Source organism: Delphinapterus leucas, chromosome 12 (assembly GCF_059928025.1).
Source record: "Delphinapterus leucas isolate spDelLeu-1000000601 "Yukka" chromosome 12, BTC_Dleu_Yukka2, whole genome shotgun sequence".
NCBI classification, from domain to species: domain Eukaryota; kingdom Metazoa; phylum Chordata; class Mammalia; order Artiodactyla; family Monodontidae; genus Delphinapterus; species Delphinapterus leucas.
The window spans coordinates 4,324,576-4,346,987 of record NC_143140.1 but is presented as its reverse complement, the minus strand read 5'-3'; the positions used below and the strand labels follow the sequence as shown (position 1 = coordinate 4,346,987).

Below are 22,412 nucleotides of genomic sequence, written 5' to 3'. Positions count from 1 at the left end.
TCCATATCTTGGCTATTGTAAACAACGCTGTTATAAACACTGGATGTGGGTGCATGCATCTTTTCAAATCAGTGTTTCTGTTTTCTTCAGATATATACCCAGGAGTGGAATTACTGGATTATATGGTTGTTCTGTTTTGTTTTTGTTTTTATTAACATCTTTATTGGAGTATAGTTGCTTTACAATGGTGTGTTAGTTTCTGCTTTATAACAAAGTGAGTCAGCTATACATATACATATGTCCCCATATCTTCTTCCTCTTGTGTAACCACCCTCCCTATCCCACCCCTCTAGTGGCTACATCAGTTAACATTCCCACCAACAGTGTACCAGGGTTCCCTTTTCTCCACATCCTCGCCAAGGCTTGTTAGTTTTGTTCTTTTTTATGATAGCCATTCTGACATGTGTGAGGTGATCTCTCATTGTGGTTTTGATTTGCATTTCCCTGATGGCTAGTGATGTTGAGCATCTTTTAATGTGCCTGTTGGCCATCTGTATGTTTTCTTTGGAAAAATGTCTATTCAGCTCTTCTGCCCATTTTTTTAAATCAGATTTTTTATATTAATAAATTTATAATTTTAATATAGTTAAATTCATCACTTTTGCTTCATACAATGTATGCTTCTTTATTTTTCAAAGATCTATTTCATCTCTTACCCTGAAATGACAAATATACTACCTAGCAATTTCTTTTATTCTCTCTAGATTTTATTTTTCACATTTAGATATTAAAACTATTGTATTTTAGTTTTGTACATTAGGTGGAATTATATAACATAATGGTTAATAGAATGATTTCTGTGGGGTTTAAGTTCCAGCTCCATCATGTACTTCTTAGGCTAGTCATTTTATCTCTCATACCTCGGTTTTTCCACCTGTAAAATGAGGATAATAGTTTATGCCTTGTGGATTTTTTTGTGAAGATTAGGTGAGCTATATAGGACTGGGTACAACATAAGTGATATCACTAGGTTAAGATCCAGTCTCATATCTCTTTTCAAAATGAGACTGTTTCCCCAAAAGCTGTAATTCAGCTTCCTCCATTGGACTATGATTCCATCTCTTTCATGTGCCAACTTCCTATCTGTATATAGCTCTATTTCTAGGCCACCTGTTTGATTTGTTTTCTTGTTTGCCATTTCTTCCAAGGGCATCACACAGTTCTTATCTATCATGACTTCCCAATATATCTTAATGTATAGGGCACATTCTCCATTTTGAGCTTATTTTTCAAAACTACCTTAGCTATATGGAGAACTTTATTCTTCCAGATACATTTTATTTTATTTTATTTTATTTTAATTTTGTATAGGAGATAGAGCAATCTGCTCTTTTTTTTTCTTTTGGCTGCATTAGGTCTTCATTGCTGCCTGTGAGCTTTGTCTAGTTGCAGCGAGGGGTGGGGCAGGAGGCTACTCTTTGTTGTGGTGCACAGGCTTCTCATTGCAGTGGCTTCCCTTGTTGCGGAGCACAGGCTTCAGGCTCGTAGGCTTCAGTAGTTGTGGTTTGTGGGCTCTAGAGTGCAGGCTCAGCAGTTGTGGTGCACCAGCTTAGTTGCTCCGTGGCATGTGGGATCTTCCTGGACCAGGGATTGAACCCACGTTCCCTCCATTGGCAGGCAGATTCTCAACCACTGCGCCACCAGGGAAGTCCCCCGGATACGTTTTAGAATCACTTTTTTATGCTGTCCCTCAAAAAAAAAAAAAAAAAAGCTTGGCCTTTTATTACAGTTGCATTTAATTTTATAGATTAATATAAGGACATTTATATTTTTATAGCAAGTCATCTCATCCATACCTGTGATATATATTTCTTTTACTCATGTGTCCTCTAATAAAGTTTTCATTATGAAGATTTTCTGCATAATTTATTAGGTGAAACCCCATACTCTCTATAGGTTTTGTTACTATGGTAAATTCATCTTGTGTTGTATCTAGATATTGATGCTATGGAGGAACACAATTGATTTTGGTGTATTAATTTTTTTCCAGCCCCTATGTTGAGCTCTTTTCTTAGATTTAATAGCTTATTGATTTCCCTTTGTTTCCAATGAAATACATAATCAAAACAATCTATAAATATGACATTTTTATCTATATTCTTCTAAACCTTCTCTCTCTTTCTATTTCTCTCAATACACAGCTCCAAAAAGGTCAGTTCCAATAGACCAGTAATGTTAGAAATCTTTATCTCAATTCCCTCCTTAAAGGAAATGCTAAGTTTTTAAAAAAATTAGTAGTATAATAATTTTTGTTAGTGTAGACATGTGCCATGTATTTTTGGTGTATAGCCTTTATCAAGGAAAGATAGTTATTATTTGGATCTAGTTTTATAAAATTTACCCTACCCAATAGATTTTGAACCTCATGGGATGCTTTTTATCTCCTCTATCTAAAAAGAATGATATGATTTTCTCCTTTTTTTTAACTAATACAGTGAATCACATGAATTGATTGGCCAATACTGAACCAACCTTGCATTCTCAAGGATAAACCCACTTGACCAAATCGTATTAGAGTATAGATTAGCTTTTGCTGTATTACAAACCACCTCACAACTTAGTGGCTTAGGGAGATCAGCTCGGTGCTTTGTGACCACCTAGAGGGGTGGGATAGGGAGGGTGGGAGGGAGGGAGACACAAGAGGGAAGAGATATGGGAACATATGTATATGTATAACTGATTCACTTTGTTATAAAGCAGAAACTAACACACCGTTGTAAAGAAATTATACTCCAGTAAAGATATAAAAAACAAAACAACAACAACAAAAAACTTAGTGGCTTAAAATAGCAGTTACTTGGCAATTTGGGACTGGATTCATCTGGGTAGTGTTTACTTTTGGTTTTATCTGGGCTCCTTCATGCAGTTTTAGTCAACTGATGGATCAGCTGAGTGAGAGCTGGTCTGAGACAGCCTCACTCACAGGTTTGGTGGTTGGCATGGACAGTGGGAGCACCTGGTCCACTTGTCTTCAGAACCTAGTGGGCTAGTCCTCGGCAACTGAGCCATCAAGCTCTTTTGCTATTGTCTCATCATGTGGGTTGCGTATGCCAAAGCGCAGTCCTGCTGAAGTGGTGACTCAGGAATGAGGGTGTCAGAAGGGGATTGTACCATAATTTTTGAAACATCCTATCACAATGTTTTTAATATATCTTAAAACTCCGTGGAATAATAGTGTATTTAGGTTTTTGACATATTTTTAATAAGGAAAATTTGATTGTAATGTTTTTTTATATTGCCCCTGTTTGGTATAATATTCTTCTTGTACCTCTAGCCCCATTATTCTAGCTTGGGGTACTTAAAATGTATTGAAGGGGATAGAAATGAGTATTGCATCTTAAATAAAATAGTCTTGGACAAGTGGTTCCCACTTATCACTGAGGTTGTTCAAAAGGCTGCACTCTCACAGTGGACTATTGAACCCTTATGCACACCAAGCATTACACCTCACTCACACATTACTAGCATTCTTGTGCTGGTTCCTTGATTTTAATTTAAAAAGTAATAAGTACTTGAAAAAATACAAAGTAAGAAGCAAAAACCCTCCATCACCCTAGTCTCTTTCCCTCACAGGGGAAGCAACTATAAAGTTAAGATGTCAATTTAAAAATATTTACAAGATGAAAATGATTCTCAAAAGTCCTTGGGGGCATTTAATCATTGAAGGGTATGCTGAAGAAGGTAAGTAACAGTTTGACCTCCAATCCAGAGACTATTGGCAATAAGTGTAAACAGTGCTCTAACAACATGGCCTAATAGAACTATAGAGCTAAAGAAAAAGCTAGGATTAGGATTATTGGGTCCAAATTCACATTGTTCATAGTGAAGAACCTTAAAATCATGAAATATTGACTGATCTCTAATTCTAAGTCATTCCAGAATGCTATTTTCTATGTCAAAGAGTGGAGTTTGAGAGAGAAATAAGAAGGAATAAAGTCCAATTTGGTTTTAAAGAATCATGGAGAAATGAAGATTATTTCTTTCATAATTTCCCTGTAGATAGAGCTCTTCTATGAGTGACTGTTTCACTAAAGCAGGGAAATACAGGGTGTTATCCAGAAAATCGTATCAGTTTACTTCAAGTCAGTCCTCTTCTGGGCAAACACATCTTTAACTTCATTTGTATTATATAGTATTTTAAATTATGAATTGTTTTGTCTTCTCAGGTCAGTTTCTTCTAGCCACGTGGGTTTGTTCTCTATTTATTCCTTCCTTCTTCCCTCTCTTCCTTCTCTCCTGTACTCCCTTTTTATTAGTGAATTGGAAAGACGATTTCCTTATATATGCTAAACTATGCAATAGCAAAACCCCAAAATATAACTAACATTTTATGAAGAAGACAATAACGAAAAAAAATTATAGTGGAAAAATCTTAGGAAACTGGAAGGAATTTGGGGGTCTTTCTGTCTCGAAGTAGATTTGGAATGTGCATTTCAGGTTCTCTTTTATAATGCAGGGTTGCTAGTTGAGCCTTTATTTTGTTTCCAGAAAAACAATCAGCTTACATATTTTTTTTAAACAAGGTTTTCTTCACCTTTGGAAATTAGTAATGATTAAAAAGAATATTATACAGTTAAGTGATGTCTAATTTTTTTCCTCATGAGTTCACTGTACTTCAGGTTATAGCCCTGATCTGTTTAATCCTCCAACAATCCTGAGAGGGAGCAAAGGGGCAGATGTTCTTTCCTCATTTCACAGATGAGAAAACTGAGGTTCAAAGATTCAAAGTGAGGTTAAGTGCTTCTGCCAAGTTCATTCTCTGAGGTGAAGCTGGAGCCAGGAATAGCACCTCATCCTCTTGTTTTCTCTCATGTGATTCTCCATCCGCTGACCCACTCTGACTATAAAAACGCACTGTACCAGGCCTCACACAGTCCCTGAAACGTCCTTTTAGTAGGACACTATGGTAGTGACAAGATTGAACAGATATAAAGAATGCTGTAAAAAAGGACCTGTCTTTTTTGTTGACTCCATCCCGTAAAATTCCACAGCCACACTGCATGAGAAACATGAGACATCCATTAAGGTCATGTTCCCATTAGTTCCCAAAATCTAGCTAGAACTAGATTTTGCAGAAATTGAAGACACATCTTGTGGCCTGACTGCTGAAAATGAGTGTCTCAGGAGTCAGAGAGGCATTGCTGCTCAACGAAGTCAAGAATGCCCTTTGCTAATTGTCTCTCCTCCATTTCTGAGGGAATTTAAATTCATGATCGGCGCCATATATTATACTTCAATACTATTCATCATCTATCTTGTACGTATTTGCAGGAAAGAATGTTGCCCAAGTCATTATATCCCGCCATGATTCACAGTCGTATGACCTTAGGTGGCAGCTCAGCAGGAGCTTACCAGTGCCTTAAATCATCCCTGTTGTGGACATACAAGAGTGTGACCTCTGACTTCCCAAGCTGTCTCTTCATGAAATGAAAATGGAACTGAGAGTTTAGGGGAAAGTTTTGAAAGTGTCTGGCTCTTGTAATCATCTAATGAGGTCCTCATTTCTAGCTGCTAAGCATGCCCTTTAATTGGTGGTCACTCGAAAATCAATGATAATGTAACTGTCCAACTCTTTGGAGCTATTTTTCTCTCTGCTTTCTATCCTGCAAGTACATGATAAAAGCAACCACCCATTCAGCCATTATCTTGTGTCACTTACTATTCAGAGATCAGTCTTCCTTTATGTGCTCCTTCAGGAAAGACCTGGGTTGTACTTTTCACTTGCCTTTCAGGCACAGAGTAGGGTCCTTGGCACAGATTAAGTCCTCAAAAATGTTAGATGAGTGGATGGGTGGGCAGTGGATTGCAGTACATGAGCAACTACATTAGCATTGTGATACATGACAAGGAAATGACCTCAGTTGGGGAAATAAATGCCTAGCACATATGCCACCACTTTCCCCTTCCATCTTCATTACAGTCCTTACTAATCTATTATGACATTTTTCCCCATTGGGTCTAGACATGACCTCAGGATCCTTGTAGAATATAAACAGTCCTGTGCAATGTAAGCCTTGTATAATGTAAACAATGCTTTACTGTTTGATTTGAGTTGGGACACGAGAAGAATCCTATTTTCCGTCCATAACATAGACGTTGGGAATAATAACTAATGCTCATGTAAACATATAGATTCATAGGATAGAAAAAATAATTTTTAAGGAATGACCTAGTACAGAGTCAGGGGGAAAATATATGTTAATTTGATTATAGAAATTTGGTTCAGCCACTCAGCTTCAACCTTCAAACATCATGTCACTTTTTATTTTAAATCAACATATGAATCCAAGGTATAGCAAAATAAACCATTAACCTTGCAGAACAGGGCCCTTCTAGATATGATCTCGTTAGGACCTGATCCTCCATGGTTGTATCTACACAGAGGGGTAATGCCAGTCCCCTACTGGGAAGTTGAATTGGAGGAAGAGATAGACATAGAGGTACTATGGATAATTCTAGACTGACATGGTCATCAAGAAGTCCTGTGAAAAATAATTTCTGGTGAGTATAGAGTAAATCAGCAATGAGAAACGGAGAGGGTTGGAATTAAGTAGACTCATCACTAGTCCGTGGTTATTACCAGTGTACAGGTTTAGCAATGAATTACTCAAGGTAATTGATGCTAGGTAGTATGACAAACACTCCTGAAAGCCAAGTGTCTTAACTTAATAAATGTTTATTTCTCTTGTCAGAGACCCGTGTGAATTAGGTGGTTCATTCTTAGCAGATTGCTTTCAAGTAGTGAATCAGGAACCCATGCCCCCTCCACCTTGAGGTGTTGTCTTAAATGCATGACTACCTAAACTACAGCAGAAGGGAACATGGGCAATCATGCATAATACCTCCTGGCCAGGCCTGACATACCCTTTCAACAAGAATGCAAAAACTTGACCTCTGCCTGGCTTCAAGGGAGGTTAGAAAAGGTCATTGTTCTGTGTGTCCAGGAAGAGGAGAATGAAATGCGTCTCACTGTCTCATCCATAGCTGAAGGCAGGTAATCTGTGACAGAGAGCAATGTTTGCAGATGGTGATACATGAAGATTGAGGAAGATTGATTTCTCAGTCATTGAGGAGTACTGTTCCATCTAACTGAGTTCTGAATGGTAATAAAGTCATCCACTGAAAACTTACCAATCTAGTTTGTGTGCAAGATACTATGAATTATAGTCTTACCATTAATTTAGCAGACACAAATATTTACATCTACCAAGCACTGTGCTGGCAACTGCAGCTTACCAGCACTTCTTTCCTGGGCCCTGGATAATTTCCAGTAGTTGGTATCAGGATCTAAGCTATCCACTTGATGTGGACACTAGTCCCCTTGTAGCCCTCTCAGAGGAGCCTTTAACCATTCGTGGCCAAAAACAAAGGAAATGGGCAAGAGTTACTGCTCTGCTTATCAGAAAGTGTCTCCTAAAGTCTTGTCTCCTAAATCATTTTTATGGCCCCTTTATAGTAATTCTTTCTTTATTCACATTTCTTGGCCTACTGAACACTATAATTAAATCCTCCCTCAATTTTCTTTTTCCTGAAGTATATAAAACTACATTTTCTTCAGCCTTTTTTTAAAAAAAATGATAATTGTTTATTTGTATTTGGAAAATCTAATGAGATCACATATTTAAACATCACATACTATCAAAAGATAGATAGTAGTAGTAATTCCTTCTGGAATATTTTTCCCCCTCATCCAACCAATGTTAGGTCCCTTACCCCCTTTCTTAGCAACTTTTGTTAATTTCTTATGTGTCTATCAGAAGTTTTTTGTGGCAAAGGTACATGTGTATGTTTCAGAGGTTACTGTTGTCATGAACTCACAGAAGCCAGAGCCTGGAAAGCATTAAGTGGTCCTGAGCACCCCATTTCCAATGAGAGAGCGTAGCAGTGCTCAAACGGCTGGGTGTCCTATAATTCAACTCAATTCTGGCACTATCTACCTGTAGACAGCATCAGATCTCACGTGTTAAGGGCTCAGTCCAGCAGGAATGCACACACACACTTCAGGTGCCAGTCACCAAGTATATGTTGTCACCTGTGCTTCTGACCCTTGTACCACAGATCAGAGGTTCCAACGACCCCCTTCTTAGCTTTAATTAATTTGCCCAAGTGACTCATAGAACTCACAGAAATATTCTATTAACTAGATTAACCGGTGTATTATAAAATGATAAAACTCAGCAACAGCCAGATAGAAAACTTGTATAGGATGAGGTATGAGGAGAAAGCATGGAGCCCACTCTCCCCAAATCTCCATGTGCTCACCACCTGGGAAGCTCCCTGAACCCTGTCCTTGGGGGTTTATGGAGGCTTCAGGACACAGGCGTGACTGAATAACTCATTGGCCATGGGCGATTGAGCTCAGTCTTGAGTGGCTCTTCCCTGCCCTGAGGGCAAGGGGGTGGGACTGAAAGTTCCAACCTCTAATCACAAGGTTGGCTCCACAGGCTGCCCGCTCCCATCCTTAGGTGCTTTCCAAAGATCACCTTGTTAACATAACAAAAGACACCATTATCATCTCATCACTTAGGAAATCCCAAGGGTTTTAGAAACTGTGGCAGAAACTGGGACAGAGACCAAAAATATAATTCTTATTACTCCTAAAGCACAGTTATCTAGGTAAATGTTTGTATCACCCCAAACAGGCAGTAGTCACCAGGGAAAATAAGTTAATTGCCAGTCTTTTCTATTAATTTTTAAAAATCAGATTTAAGAAGAGAATTTTTTTAATGGCCAGTGAAAATGTCTCTTACTTTAGCTCTTGCCCTTTTCTACTTATTATTTATTTTTTCAATTTTTAGTTTAGTTTTGAAAAGTGTCTTTATTTTAAGGTTAGAACCGAACCTTCCAGGGTTAAAAAAATATTGCGTCTCTTCAAAGAGATTATTTTAGACTTAGTGAAATGGATTTGATGCTAGAGAACATGTGACATCATACATTTGACCTTTCTGAAATGATTTACATTATATCAGCTACACTTTAAGTCCAGCAACTGTAACCAAAAAAAAAGAAAGAAAAAACCCTACTAATTAAGGCAACTTTGCAGATTGATGGCATTAGATTATCAATTAAGATCTCAGTTTTAAACCAGATTTTTCCTCTAAATAGTGATCCAAAGAACACTAGTTTTAGGGTCAGTCTAATTAGTCAGACAGCTTCCTGATTGTTTAGCGCCTTCACTTGAAGTTTGTTAAATATTTTGAATATCACCTATGCTCCCATGGGACATTAGTGAATGAAGTCAACAAAAAAGGAAAAAAAAGTAAGAAAAAGGATTTTGTAGTAAAATAAACTTGAGAAATCCTGGGTTCAGTAAATTTAAACATGTGTCGTGACTGCAGGACTTTTGAGATGTGGAATGAGCTATAATGTGCTCTGTGAATTTCACTGTTAAGTAGAGTTTGGTCTGAAGTGTTTTTAAACTTTATTTGGCTCTACAACCCTTTGTCAGTGGAACATTTTAAAGGACTCTGTTTCTAGCAACTTTGGAAAATGCTGTTCTGGTCTCAGTTAAGCCCTTGAAATCTTAGCATTTGGAAGGAGATCCACACACAAGCTCATCCAATTTCTGGTACAGAAATCTGCCATGTATCCATGCTATAGGCTCACTCAGCTGTGGATGAGTATTTTGATAACAAAATGCTCATTACCCATAAATCAGCTGATTCTATAGTCAGAATGCTGGTCTGTTAGGAGGTTTTAACCTTTTAAGTGCCTTTTACTATTAGAAAATTTTAAGTTTTAAAATTTTGTCTATTGGGCCTAGATCTGATCTCTGGATTAAGATAAGTCCTACTCAAGTAAAAGAATCCTTATTTTTCAAGGATGATTTGTACATGAAAAAAATAATCCATATACTTAAAATCATCTGTAGTGACTGAAGAGTAATTGAAAATACATTTGAAAATAATTTTCATTTGAAACTTATGTCAAAATATTATATAAACGAATCCAGTATATTTTCTCTTATAGCCAGTAAAATTTAGGTTAAATTTTAATTAAGCACAAGTGCCACAATTAAAAAAAAAGAATTACATTTTGTTTTGAGTGATTATTTCAGCAAAACTGGTTTATGGGACAGTAAACTGTCCTTCACTGCATGTTCAATGTTAGCAGCTCAAACAGGCTAATTCTGGTAAAAATTCAACAGTTTTCCAAGGCCTTCTCTTAGTTATTTGATACTCAATTGTTTTTTCTTTTACTTCTATTCTATTGTATCTCTTTTTTAAATTGTTAACTACACATCCTCATTTATCAATGGCTTTGTATGTTTAACCCAGCAGATCTCTGGTATTATTTACAATGGCTTCATGATAGTATATCTTTAAAATTCAGAATTTCACTTTAAAGTTGAATTTTATTTCTATTATACGGTATTATGTTTATGTTATGAATCCATCAGTGAGTAATTTGCTGAAACAGCATGATCAGTTTGCTGACTTAGAAGGGCTGGAATCTATAGACACCTTAAAATTAGGATGTAGATAACGAATAGTTGGATGACAAGAAACCCTGTTATATGAAAACAGGGATAATGAGTGTTCCAAATCTTATCTTTTCTGTTCTTACTTTTCTCCAAAGGTTAGCTCTAGAGTCCTTAATTCTCCATTCAGTATTAAATTATTGACTATTTTGCCACAACTACTGAGCCTGCGCTCTAGAGCCTGCGAGTCACAACTACTGCAGCCTGTGTGCCACAACTACTGAACTCCATGCACCTAGAGCCCATGCTTTGCAACAAGAGAAGCCACCAAAATGAGAAGCCTGCACACCGCATAGAAGAGTAGCCCCCACTCACCGTAACTACAGAAAGCCCGTGTGTAGCAATGAAGACCCAACACAGCCAAAAATAAAATAAATACATTTATTTTTTAAAAAGTGGATGTATTTAAAAAAACCCCAAAAGGTCCTACTGTATAGCACAGGGAACTATATTCAATATCCTGTGATAAACCGTAATGGAAAAGAATATGAAAAAGAATGTATATAAATGTATAAATGAGTCACTTTTCTGTGCAGCAGTAATTAACACAACACTGTAATTCTACTATATGTCAATAAAAAATAAAATTTAAAAAAACTGCCATAAAAATCACCACAGAAGGGGACTTCCCTAGTGGTCCGGTGGTTAAGACTTCGCCTTCCAATGGAGCGGGTGAGGGTTCGATCCCTGGTTGGGGAGCTAAGATCCCACGTGCCTTGCGACCAAAAAACCAAAACATAAAACAGAAGCAATACTGTAACAAATTCCATAAAGACTTTAAAAATAGTTGACATCAAAAAAATCTTTAAAAAAATCACATAAATCAGAAAGAAATGAAACATAATAAAGTCCATACATTAAAAAAAAAGAGCATGGGTTCTGGTCACATCCCAGCTTCCCACTTACTTACAGCTGTGTAATTCTGGGCAACTCACATAATGTCTCCTCAGACTCCTCATCTATAAATGGGGATGGTAATAGTTCCCTACCTCATAGTGTTGCTGTAATCCATAAACACGGTTAAGTGCCTTGGTAAATTGTTTGATGCTCTTTGGTTATTGTGAATTAAAATATGTCAATGGCTTCTGGCCATACGATTTATAATAGTTTGACAGTTAACCAAATGGTAAAACTATTCCATTTATTATTCCCATCTCTTTTTACCCCTTACCCTGTTTTGTTGTTTATGTTTTCTCCCACCACAGAGTGTCAGTTCCAGGAGAGTAAAAGCTTTATTTTGTTCACTGCTGAAAGCAATAGCACCCAGAAAAGTACTGTACATATGAAGCCCTCAGTAAACACTAGCTGAATGAATGGTGCAAACTGTCACAAGGAAAAATACACCAAAACTTTCATTATAAATAAAAAAGTATAGACAAATCTTTCTCTAATGGCTTCCAGTCAAGTATTTTAAAACACCATATGCTATAATAAAAACGTAAGTAATTTATTAAAATTTGAAGGCAAAAACATAATTTTAAGAGATTTTAAAAGATTTAGACCTATGTTAGGCGTGATGGAATATGGATGCTTTCTGGAAATTCACAATCAGATCCAAGAGTATCACTTTCAGAATGTTCTAGTAGACTGAGTTTACTTTTATTTGTCTTTGAAGAAACAGTCACTATTGTACTCTCTTTCTTAACAGAAATGTGTTTTTTCGAAGACTCACTTCTAATTGGTTCATTAAGCAAAGAATTATTTTGCCCAATTCCTTTGCTTTTCTGCTTTACAGGTGAGTCAGAGCAGGAATGCAGGTCCTTCCCAGGTTGTTTCTTAGCAGAGTAGTTTTTGGTATATTATGCTCTGGTCATTTTCTCTGAGGAAGACCTGGTATTTCTAGGTAATTCCTCTTCTTTTCTTTGACTTCCAGTTCCAGAAATGACGTCTGCTGAAGGAGAACATGTTCTAGCAATGAAATCTTCAAAAGACTCCTGCCGCTGCTCTGTGACTGCGACCCCCAGGTTGTCTTTGGAAGTCTCTAAGGCCTCCTGAGTAGAGACTGGGACATGGAAGGTGTCGACAGGCAAAGGAATCCCAGCATCACCTGTAATTTTCTGAAACTGGAGGGAAAGACAAAAGACAAGACAAAAATTCAGTGATGAACAAAGCCAACCATTCAAAAGTAGAGTTCAAAACTTCAGTGTTACTCTGTGATCTTATTATTAACACAGTCAATTGATTATTCAGAAGATTTCAGAGCCAGTTTTTCTCTAATTATATCCTGCCAAGTGATTCTCAGCTTAACCTAGCTATATCCAAGGCTATGTCTGCTACAAAATTAATTTCTTTGCTATCCTCCAGGCACATGTAAACAGTATATAATATAGTTTGTGACCAGACTGTCAGTTCCCAAGACCAGTTCCCAAGACCAGTCAGTTCCCAAGACCAGTCTGAGATTGGCTGAGCTGGGTGAAGGGGGCTCCAAGTGAGGCTGGAGGAAAAGCTGACAGGTTTCCCCTCCCGTTCCCATGACCAGGTGAGTCACTGTAATATCTTACGTATCAGCTATGTCAAGATTACTTATTTTAAAAATTATATCAGTACGTGTACCTCCATTAGTGTTCCTTCATTGTTAAGCTGACTGCATACAAATAGAAACCTAGATAAAATATGAATAGAACAGACATTTATACAATTTTAAATTTGGAATATTTTCTGTAATGTTTTCTTTCTTCATTAAGGAGAGTTTGCTTTAACTCATACATTTTCTAAAGAACTTCCAGTTTTCTTATGTACAACAATACAGTATCATGAAACAGGCCCACATTTACTAATCTCAGATTTGGAGAGGACTCCAGAGTCTTCTAGCTCCCGAGCATGTGAACTATTAGAGACTGACCATTATTATTTTCTCTCTGACTTGGTCATTTCCTTTTTGCTAATCACTCTTAGAATCCTTAAGTGTTGTCCTCTCCACTTACTTGGAGATTTTGCGTTGGTCCTGGGGCACTCTGCTTTGATTCTGATTTTTCTTCTTCAAGTGCCTTCTTTTCTTCTTTAGGTGGACTACTAACAGTAGAATTCATCTGGGGACGACCTAGTCAATGAAAATCTGACTGATCTATACCAGCCATTGTGGCCAGCTGCCCAAGCCTGGACCAGAGGAGGAAAGGAGAAAAGACAAAGGTTATTACAATCACAGAAGAGCAGTTTAGATTTCCCCAGACCTACAATCATGAAATACTTCTAAAATCTTAAAAGCCAACATCCTACTCCATACTACAAGCCTCTCTCTCCCCCAAATTCTCAGCCCTTTCCAGATTCATCCTCTAGGAGACATCCCACTGTCTCACTAGCAGCTTCAACATGTACCATGCACCCCGTCCACTGCCAGTCACACCTCCATTCCCACACTTCTTTACCACCTTTCCTCCAGTTTCCAAGAATGTGTTTGTTCCTTCCTTCCCAACACCAACTCATTCACTGACAAAACACCACTCCATCAACTATCAATCTCCACTTCCCTCTTTCAGCAAAATTGCTCACGGTTGAGAACCACTGACCTATATCTTCCCTGCAGATTAATAATAATTTTTATGTCTAAGACAAAAATAACTTTAATTCAAACTTATCAAACAAGCAAAGTAAATGGAAGATAGGAAAATTCTTATCCATTCCCGAATATTTTCAATGAAAACTGCTTTCAATTTAGTCTTTACAAAAAACTGTACCTACTAATTACTCTGTCTACAGGTTACTCTTTTATAATGGGCTCCCCACTCTACCAAAGCAGGCTCCCCTATTTGCATTTCTTAAAAAATTTAATTCCTCCTTTTAAAACGTCAACTATATTACCTATAATTACACTAAATTTGGCTAAATACGGCCACGTAAGTGATGAAAATTGCTCCAGTTCCTCAGCAAACTACCATTATAGTCGCAAAGAGAAGAACGCCATGAAGAGAAATGAACTAACCCAGCATCTTTAAGGAGATCCAAGAAAGCATGGAACTTCTGAAAAGAATTCTCAATGCTGCCCAAAACACCTTCATCATCCAGGATCATGCTTGTGGACATGAAGGGCTTCAGACAAAGAGAAATTTACATTTCTTAACTGGGCATTTTCATGTTCCAGCTATAAAAGAAGACGGAAAATGTCTGACATGATTTTTTTCTCATTGTCATCAAAAGTAGTCTTGCCTAGTTTCAAGGAACAAAACTAAAACACTCAAAATGTAATTAATCTGTAATTAACCTAACTCTCCACCAGTAAAGACAGAGACCATTATCACATAATAACCAAAACCCCCAGGCACCCAACAAAGTTTCCTATATAACGCTTAGGTGGTATATAAATAAACCAAAGTTATCGTTTTATTAATGATCTTTCACAAAAGATCACATTTCTAACTGGTTCAATTCATAATGGAGCCTCATTCCACATCAGAAAATTACCTGCTTTAAGTTTCCCTTAAATTAGAAAGTGAATTATAGAATCTGATCTGAACAAAACATTACAACTCTGTTGAATGTTAAGAATTAACTTTAGTGAACAAAATATCTAATGCTTACGTTTAAAAGTCCTAAATCATACCCAACCCTTAAATGTACGATCACCAATGTTTTCTTTGGCTCCTTCAAAATATTCACTCCCGTGCACTCTTCCCCTTCCGCTCATCACCTATGCACTTAAAACCCCCTATAAGCTCAACTCCAGTATTTCTCAGAAAGGCTGTTATGTTCATGATGCCCCTTTTGCCTTATATAAGCAGATGCTCACCATTTGTTGAATGAGTGTCCGCCAATCCAGTGGATATGCACTTTGAAAAATTCCTCCCTATGCTCAACCTCTGATAAAGTATATTTAGAACTTTTTAGATTATGCCCTGCTTTCATGCACATTACCTAATGTAATTCTTATAGTATATATTTTTATCTTTCATTGCATTCTTAGAAGTTTTCCAATATCTTAAATTTATTTAAATGATTCACTTTCCTAATTCATTGCCAGGAGAGTCTCATCATGTCTTTTATGCTACTGTATATATAGTATATGCACAAAAAGTGCTTTCTTGAATCAAAGAATCATGAACAGATCATAAGCTAATGTCATAAAGCACGTGCACGCGTGCGCGCACACACACACACACACACACACACAACGAGATTTTCATATTTTTAAAAACATGCTTTCTGGAATATAGATCATATGATCACTAAATACCAGTAAATGCAAAAGTCCGTATGATACAACCAATTTGCAACATATTACAGTTTTAAAGTTTACAAACTATGTGTATATGGATTAAAATCAAATCGAAATAAAACCAAAACACTCCCAAAAGTATAAGAAATTGTTTACTTCATTGACTCATTTATCAGCCTTAAGTCTTATTACTCTTTCCTCCTTTAACTGCTTTAGGCACTCCTCCAGTTTTTCCTAAACAAACAGAGTAAATGTTATAACTAATTCGTAGTATAATATCCAAAAGCCTTTCCAGCTATAGGACTCATCAGGATTTAGGGGCAGAGCCAGAAGTGAACTCAGATTTTAGTCTGCTACTGGTAATATCATACCATGCTAGTGAAATGAATTATCAAAATCTATCAAATTAGCATAGTAAAGATTTATTTAAATTCCACTTTTTCCAACATAAATTTGTGGCAGCCCACCATAAAAGGCATATGCGTATAACATAGCAAGTCAGAAATAAATAGTTAAGAACAAGAAAGAAAAGTTCTATTTTTATTTGTGGGTCTCTTTATAGTAGGAACTCCTATTAATGAACATGCTTAACACACCTGAATTGCATAACTGCAGATTCAAAAGCATTTTTTCTTAAAGTAATCACTTTATTTTTTTTTATTGCGGTACACGGGCCTCTCACTGTTGTGGCCTCTCCCATTGCGGAGCACAGGCTCCAGACGCGCAGGCTCAGCGGCCATGGCTGACGGGCCCAGCCACTCCGCGGCAAGTGAGATCTTCCCCGGATCGGGCACGAACCCGTGTCCCCTGCATCGGCAGGCAGGCGGACTCTCAACCACTGCACCACCAGGGAGGGAAGCTCCAAAAGTAATCACTTTTAAAGCAATTTACAGTCAAGCACTGTTCCTGGAGTTCCCTGGGCATTAAATCTAATCATCAAAACCCTAAGAGGGGGCTTCCCTGATGGCGCAGTGGTTAAGAATCTGCCTGCCAGTGCAGGGGACACGGGTTCGAGCCCTGGTCCGGAGAGAACCCACGTGCCTCGGAGCAACTAAGCCCGTGCGCCGCGACTACTGAACCTACGCTCTAGAGCCCCCGAGTCACAACTACTGAGCCCGCGTGCCACAACTACTGAAGCCTGCGCGCCTAGAGCCCGTGCTCCGCAACAAGAGAAACCACCGCAATGAGAAGCCCGCACACCACTACGAAGAGTAGCCCCCGCTCGACACAAGTAGAGAAAGTCCGAGAGCAGTATCAAACACCCAGCGCAGCCAAAAACAGATAAATAAAATAAATTTATTTAAAAAACAAACCGTACGAGGAAAGAACAATCACTAACTCCATGTTATTTTACAGATGAGGGAAACAGAGGCAGAGAAGTAGAGTAAGTAGAGCAGCACAGCCAAGGTCACACCACTAAGTAGCAGAGCCACACTGTGGACTCAGGAAGCTGGGTGCCATTCCTGCTCACGGAGGTGGTAGTCTTCCCATTCACCAAGGTCACTGAAATAAAATGAACACTGATAAACTCCCTTAGGAGTTTCAGGAAATAAGACACTTCGGTCCGTGAAGTGGGGACACTGCTTGCAATAGGCAGAATTCTAACAGAGCCCCTAAGACTCCTACTTACTGAAGTACACAAACCTTCCACTTATCCAATCAAACTCTAAATCTAGGTGCTGCAGTGAAGGGATTTTGCAGACGGAATTAAGGTTCAAAATCAGTTGATTTTTTTAAGATAGGGAGATTATTCTAGGTGGATGTGACCTACTCAGGCACCCCATGAAAAGGACCTGAACTCTTCCTGAATGGAAGTACAAAAGGGACAAGAGGGAGACTCTCCATTGCTGGCTCTGAATAAGTCCAATGCTGTTGCAGGGAAGGCAAGTGAGAGGCCTCTAGGAGCTGAGACTGTCCCCCGAATGACAGCCAGCAAGGAAATGGGGACCTCTGTCCTGCAACTGCAGAATCTGAATTATGCCAACAAGCCGAAGAATCTTGGAGCCATTCTTTCCCAGAGCCTCTGGATGCTAACACAGCCAGACTGACATCTTGATTTCAGCTCTGTGACCCACACAAACTATGGTGAACATCCAGCGTTTGGGGCTCAATGTCTTACACTTAAATTTCACGTGCTTCAACACTCTGAGGAGGGAACTCACATGTTCCCGTGTGTATCTGAGCAGGAAACCCAGTCACGCTGTGCCTGGACTTCTGACCTGCAGAACTGTGAGCTAGTCAAATAGGTATTGTTTTCAGTCAGTAAGAGTGTAGTAAAAGAATCAATATCCTACTCAACCTCCAGGTTCGTGAACAAAATAAATGACTGTCATTGTTTTAGGCCACTGTTTCGGGGTGGTTTCTTATGCAGCGATAAACAATCAGAATTCCTATACTTATGAAAACAGTACGGTATATTTATACCTTTTAACTGCTTTGAACAATCACTTAAAGAATGAGGAACTCTATTATATGCCATCATTGGGAGAGGAACTGGTATCACTTTCTGGAGAGTAACTCTTGGTACCTAACAATAATCCTACATCAGGAGTTTACCCTAAGGAAATCAAAGATGTGGGCAAAGATTTATCTACCAACATGATGTCATAAGACTGTTTACAACCAAACCCTAGAAGAAAGCTAAGAGCCTCCAAATTGGGACTGGTTTAAAGAAAAACAGCTCACCGTCTGAAGGAATGCGCTATGAAGCCACTAAGAAAAGAATGACAAGAGGTCTCAACCAGAGTTAATGAATGGGCTTCAGGAGTTCTACATACATAATATATCTGTGCGTTTTTCCTGGGAGATGATGCATAAGCTTAATCAAATTCTCTGATGTAGAAGAGTATTTAGTGACATGGCAAAATATTTTTGATACTTTTTTAAGACAGAAGAGCAGATTAGGTGTGTGTACACGCAGAGGTGGCTTCTATTTCCTTCGAGAAGCTGTTCATTGTTTACAAACATTTGCTCAATGAACATATATTTTTATATTCAGAACATGTTTAAAAAATTGAGAGTCTAAGAACTTCAAATTCTTTAATGTTTCATTACTAAAGCCAGTCAAGTTTTCAATGGGGAAAAAGGAAAAAAAATGCAAAATTCCTCTACTTTTAATATGATGGTTTAATCAATCTTCTAATTGTGTTAGAAGTGTTAAATTTTTGTGAAAAAGTGTATCCTCCTCCAACAAAGTATTCATAATTCATGTCCCTTACATGGAAATATGGAACCAAAAAAGTTAGAAAGTAAATTTGCTTGATATTCTATTACTTAAGTAAGACTATTGATAAGGCTTTGGAATAATTTTCCTTCCTGTCATCTGCTCTCCTTCCTCCCTTCTGTACACCGGCTAGGGTGATTTTTCTGGGACAAAGCTTCCATCATATTGGATATCAAATTTTATGTTCAACTTTTCTCCATTTAACATTGAAATCAATCATTTCTCATATAATCAGGGGATTCATAACCTTGATTTTTTTTTGTGGGCTACAAAATATTCCACTGAGTGGGTTTACTGGTTAACCATTTTACACATTTAAATTCTTTCCAACTTTTCAATATTATCAGACAATAACCGTTTTTATGCATGAAAGCTTTTTTCCATATTGAGAATAACGTTCTTACAATAAATCCATAAAAATGAGTTTGAGATCAAAGCAAATGAACATTTTTAAGGCTCTGAGGTACCTGTCTCCAAACTTCTTTCCAAAAGATTTCTGAGATTTTACACTGCCATCAGTGATGTATCACTTGGTATATAACCTCTACTATAACTGTTGGCTTACTTCCTCACTTAGAGTGCAAGTTATTTGAAGATAGGGGGTGTATTTTATTAAGTGTTTATCCCCAGCACCTGTGCCTAGCACAACGTAGACGGTCAATAAATAATTGCTTAATAAGGAAAATCCCTGCCAATACAAGATGTACGTGTGTGAAAGACAGACTGTGTTTTTCTCTAACTGGATAGATGAAAACTTGTCATCTTCTTTAATGTGCAATATTTTTGCTTATAATTAGTAATTAAATTTCTCTTTTAGGTTATATTGTAAAAATTCAGATTCTCTGAGGCAAATGGGCCTGGCACTACCCATTAGCTATATAACCTTGGACAAGTTCTATAACTCTAGGCCTCAACTTCCTCATCTATAAAATGGAGATAAGCTCCCATATCACAGAGCTCTTGTGAGGATTACATGAGTTAAAACACATATAAAATTAGAAGAGTGCTTGGTACATAGAATATGTTCAATTAATGCTGAATGAATGAACATGCGAATGCAAACAGTAGTGAAGGGCTTAAAATGAAATGGTCTCATCCCACTCCCACATCCAGCACTCAAGAAGTGACCGATTCTTTACGCAGGTTTTTAATTGTAAAATACGATATGTGTACTGAGAAGTGCACAGAACAAAACTGTCAATGTGACAAATAAAAAGAGAATACTTACATAAACACTACTCGAATCTGAAAGTATTGATACTTGTCAGCATCTCAAACCCCGCCCCATATCCTTTTCTCATCACAAGCTCCTTCCCTCTTCCAGGTTAAACACCATCCTCACTTCTTGACAATCATTTCCTTTAACCTGCATGCATCCCTAACAAAAGAGTTTAGCTTTGTCAACATCTAACTTTATGTAGAGGATCATAGTATATGAAGTCTTTTCTATCTTATTTCTTTCTCTCAACGTTGCTTTAAAAAATTCATCCACATTGCTGCCTGTAGCTCTAGTTCATTCAATTTTATTGCTGGATAGTTTTCCCACTGTACGAATACACAAAATTTATTTAATTTTTGACTCTTAATGGACATTTGGTTTGTTTTCAGTTTGTGCTAATGCAAATCATGGACAGGAATCCTGCTGTACCGGTTATTCTGGTGTATTTACACAGGGCGGGGGTGAGGGCTGCTGGCTCACAGGCTATTTATATACCTTCAGTTGACGGAGAGTGCTAAATGCTTTCCAAAGTAGTTGTGTTGATTTATACTTCAGTATAAACAGGGTAGAAGATTCTCATAGTACTTCAGGTCTACAATACCTGATACTACCAGACTTTATTTATGTATTTGTCAATCTGATTGCCATGTAGTTTCCTTGGTTTTGACTCACTTTTCTCTTATTACTTAATGAAGTCATACACTTTTCTGTGTTTACTGGCTGTCTGGATTTCCTTTTTCATGAGGTTTACGTCAATATTGTTATTTTTTATTTATTTTTTTATTACTATTTATTTATTTTTGGCTGTGTTGGGTCTTCGTTGCTGCGTGCAGTCTTTCTCTAGTTGCGGTGAGCGGGGGCTACTCTTCATTGCGGTGGCTTCTCTTGTTATGGAGCACAGGATCTAGGCACGCGGGCTTCAGTAGTTGTGACACGTGGGCTCAGTAGTTGTGGTTCGCAGGCTCTAGAGCGTAGGCTCCGTAGTTGTGGTGCACGGGCTTCGCTGCTCCGCAGCATGTGGGATCTTCCCGGACCAGGGCTCGAACCCGTGTCCCCTGCCTTGGCAGGCAGATTCTTAACCACTGCGCCACCAGGGAGGTCCAACTATTGTTATTTTGAATTCTTCTCCATTTCCAAGTAATACTCTTACATGACTATTTTCTCACTAAACTGGAGGCATTATCTGTTCACTTTCTAACTTACTAATAAGGGTTTAGTTCCTTTACACTCTTTCCTATGTCCACACTGCTCTGTAAAGTTATGTCATCATGAGTTATTCCACTGCTCATGATCTCTTTGACTTGTAGTGATATACTTAAAAACCTACATTGTTGATCAACTATAAACTCTCTCAACGTCACGCTTTGTAAAATGAGGACATTCATACCATCTTCCCTTTTTTCTACCTCCTGTCTACCTTCCAAACCTAGCTTTTACGTTGTCAAAGTTGAAATTTATATTCTGTTCTATGTGCAGTTAAGTCTTCTGTTATTCGAGAGTCAGTAAGGAGTAAGGTTTAAGAGAACAGGCAGAGAGCCTAAACTCAAAGCCTCGATCCAACCTTAAAATAGGTACAGCCTGGGCAAGTTCCTTCCCTGTCTTAGTTACCTGTTCTCAAAAGTGGGAATGGGGCATCCCTGGTGGCACAGTGGTTCGGAGTCTGCCTGCCGATGCAGGGGACACGGGTTCGTGCCCCGGTCTGGGAGGATCCCACATGCCGTGGAGCGGCTGAGCCCGTGAGCCATGGCCGCTGGGCCTGCGCGTCCAGAGCCTGTGCTCCACAATGGGAGAAGCCATAACAGTGAGAGGCCCGTGTACCGCAAAAAAAAAAAAAAAGTGGGAATGATATTAGCACCAACCTCATAAGGCTATTCAGAGGATTAAATGAGTTAATATATGCAAAAACACTTAGAGCCCAATATATACTAAGTACATACTAGTACACAATACATTTCAGTACATACCAACTTAATACTAATACATACTAAGTATAGTTTACTTTAGTTATTAGTGATTACATGCAAGTTGACGATAAAAGCTGCAAACCAAGACAGTATTGCCATTATTACAATTAAATTAATATTGCCCACTGCAGATGTACTGTGTCTCTGTGTACAGACTACACCTTGTTCCATACTGTACCAGTGTCACTGCCCTTGTGCAGGGTGACCACATACCCCAAGCCGCCTTGGGCTGTTCCAGTTTATACCTGTTGTCCTGATGTTACAGCATTAGAGCGCCTCCTTACACTATTGAAGTGTAAGGAGTTTGGACAAGTTCTGGTTTGGACAACAAATGAGGTAGGTGGTCATTACCCCTGTGTGTCACTGAAAAGGGGGAC

At 38.2% G+C, this 22,412-nt stretch overlaps 1 protein-coding gene and 1 pseudogene across 11 annotated transcripts in view; one reads left to right on the top strand and one right to left on the bottom strand.

The window, feature by feature from the left end:
• Nucleotides 1–22,412, top strand: part of LOC149747821 (uncharacterized) — an 80,375-nt gene that overhangs the window by 38,324 nt on the left and 19,639 nt on the right. For 6 of the 11 annotated variants that reach the window (XM_089921701.1, XM_089921697.1, XM_089921699.1 and 3 more), the window contains 2 exons: nucleotides 12,354–12,959; nucleotides 13,485–13,609. The exons of 1 other annotated variant lie outside the window; for it this stretch is intronic. The gene's annotated coding sequence lies outside the window, so the exon portion shown is untranslated. The remainder of the gene's footprint in view (nucleotides 1–12,353; nucleotides 12,960–13,484; nucleotides 13,610–22,412) is intronic. 4 more of the 11 variants (XM_089921703.1, XM_089921700.1, XM_089921702.1 and 1 more) reach the window with 3 other exon arrangements.
• LOC149747822 (centrosomal protein of 78 kDa pseudogene) lies at nucleotides 9,737–12,606 on the bottom strand (annotated as a pseudogene).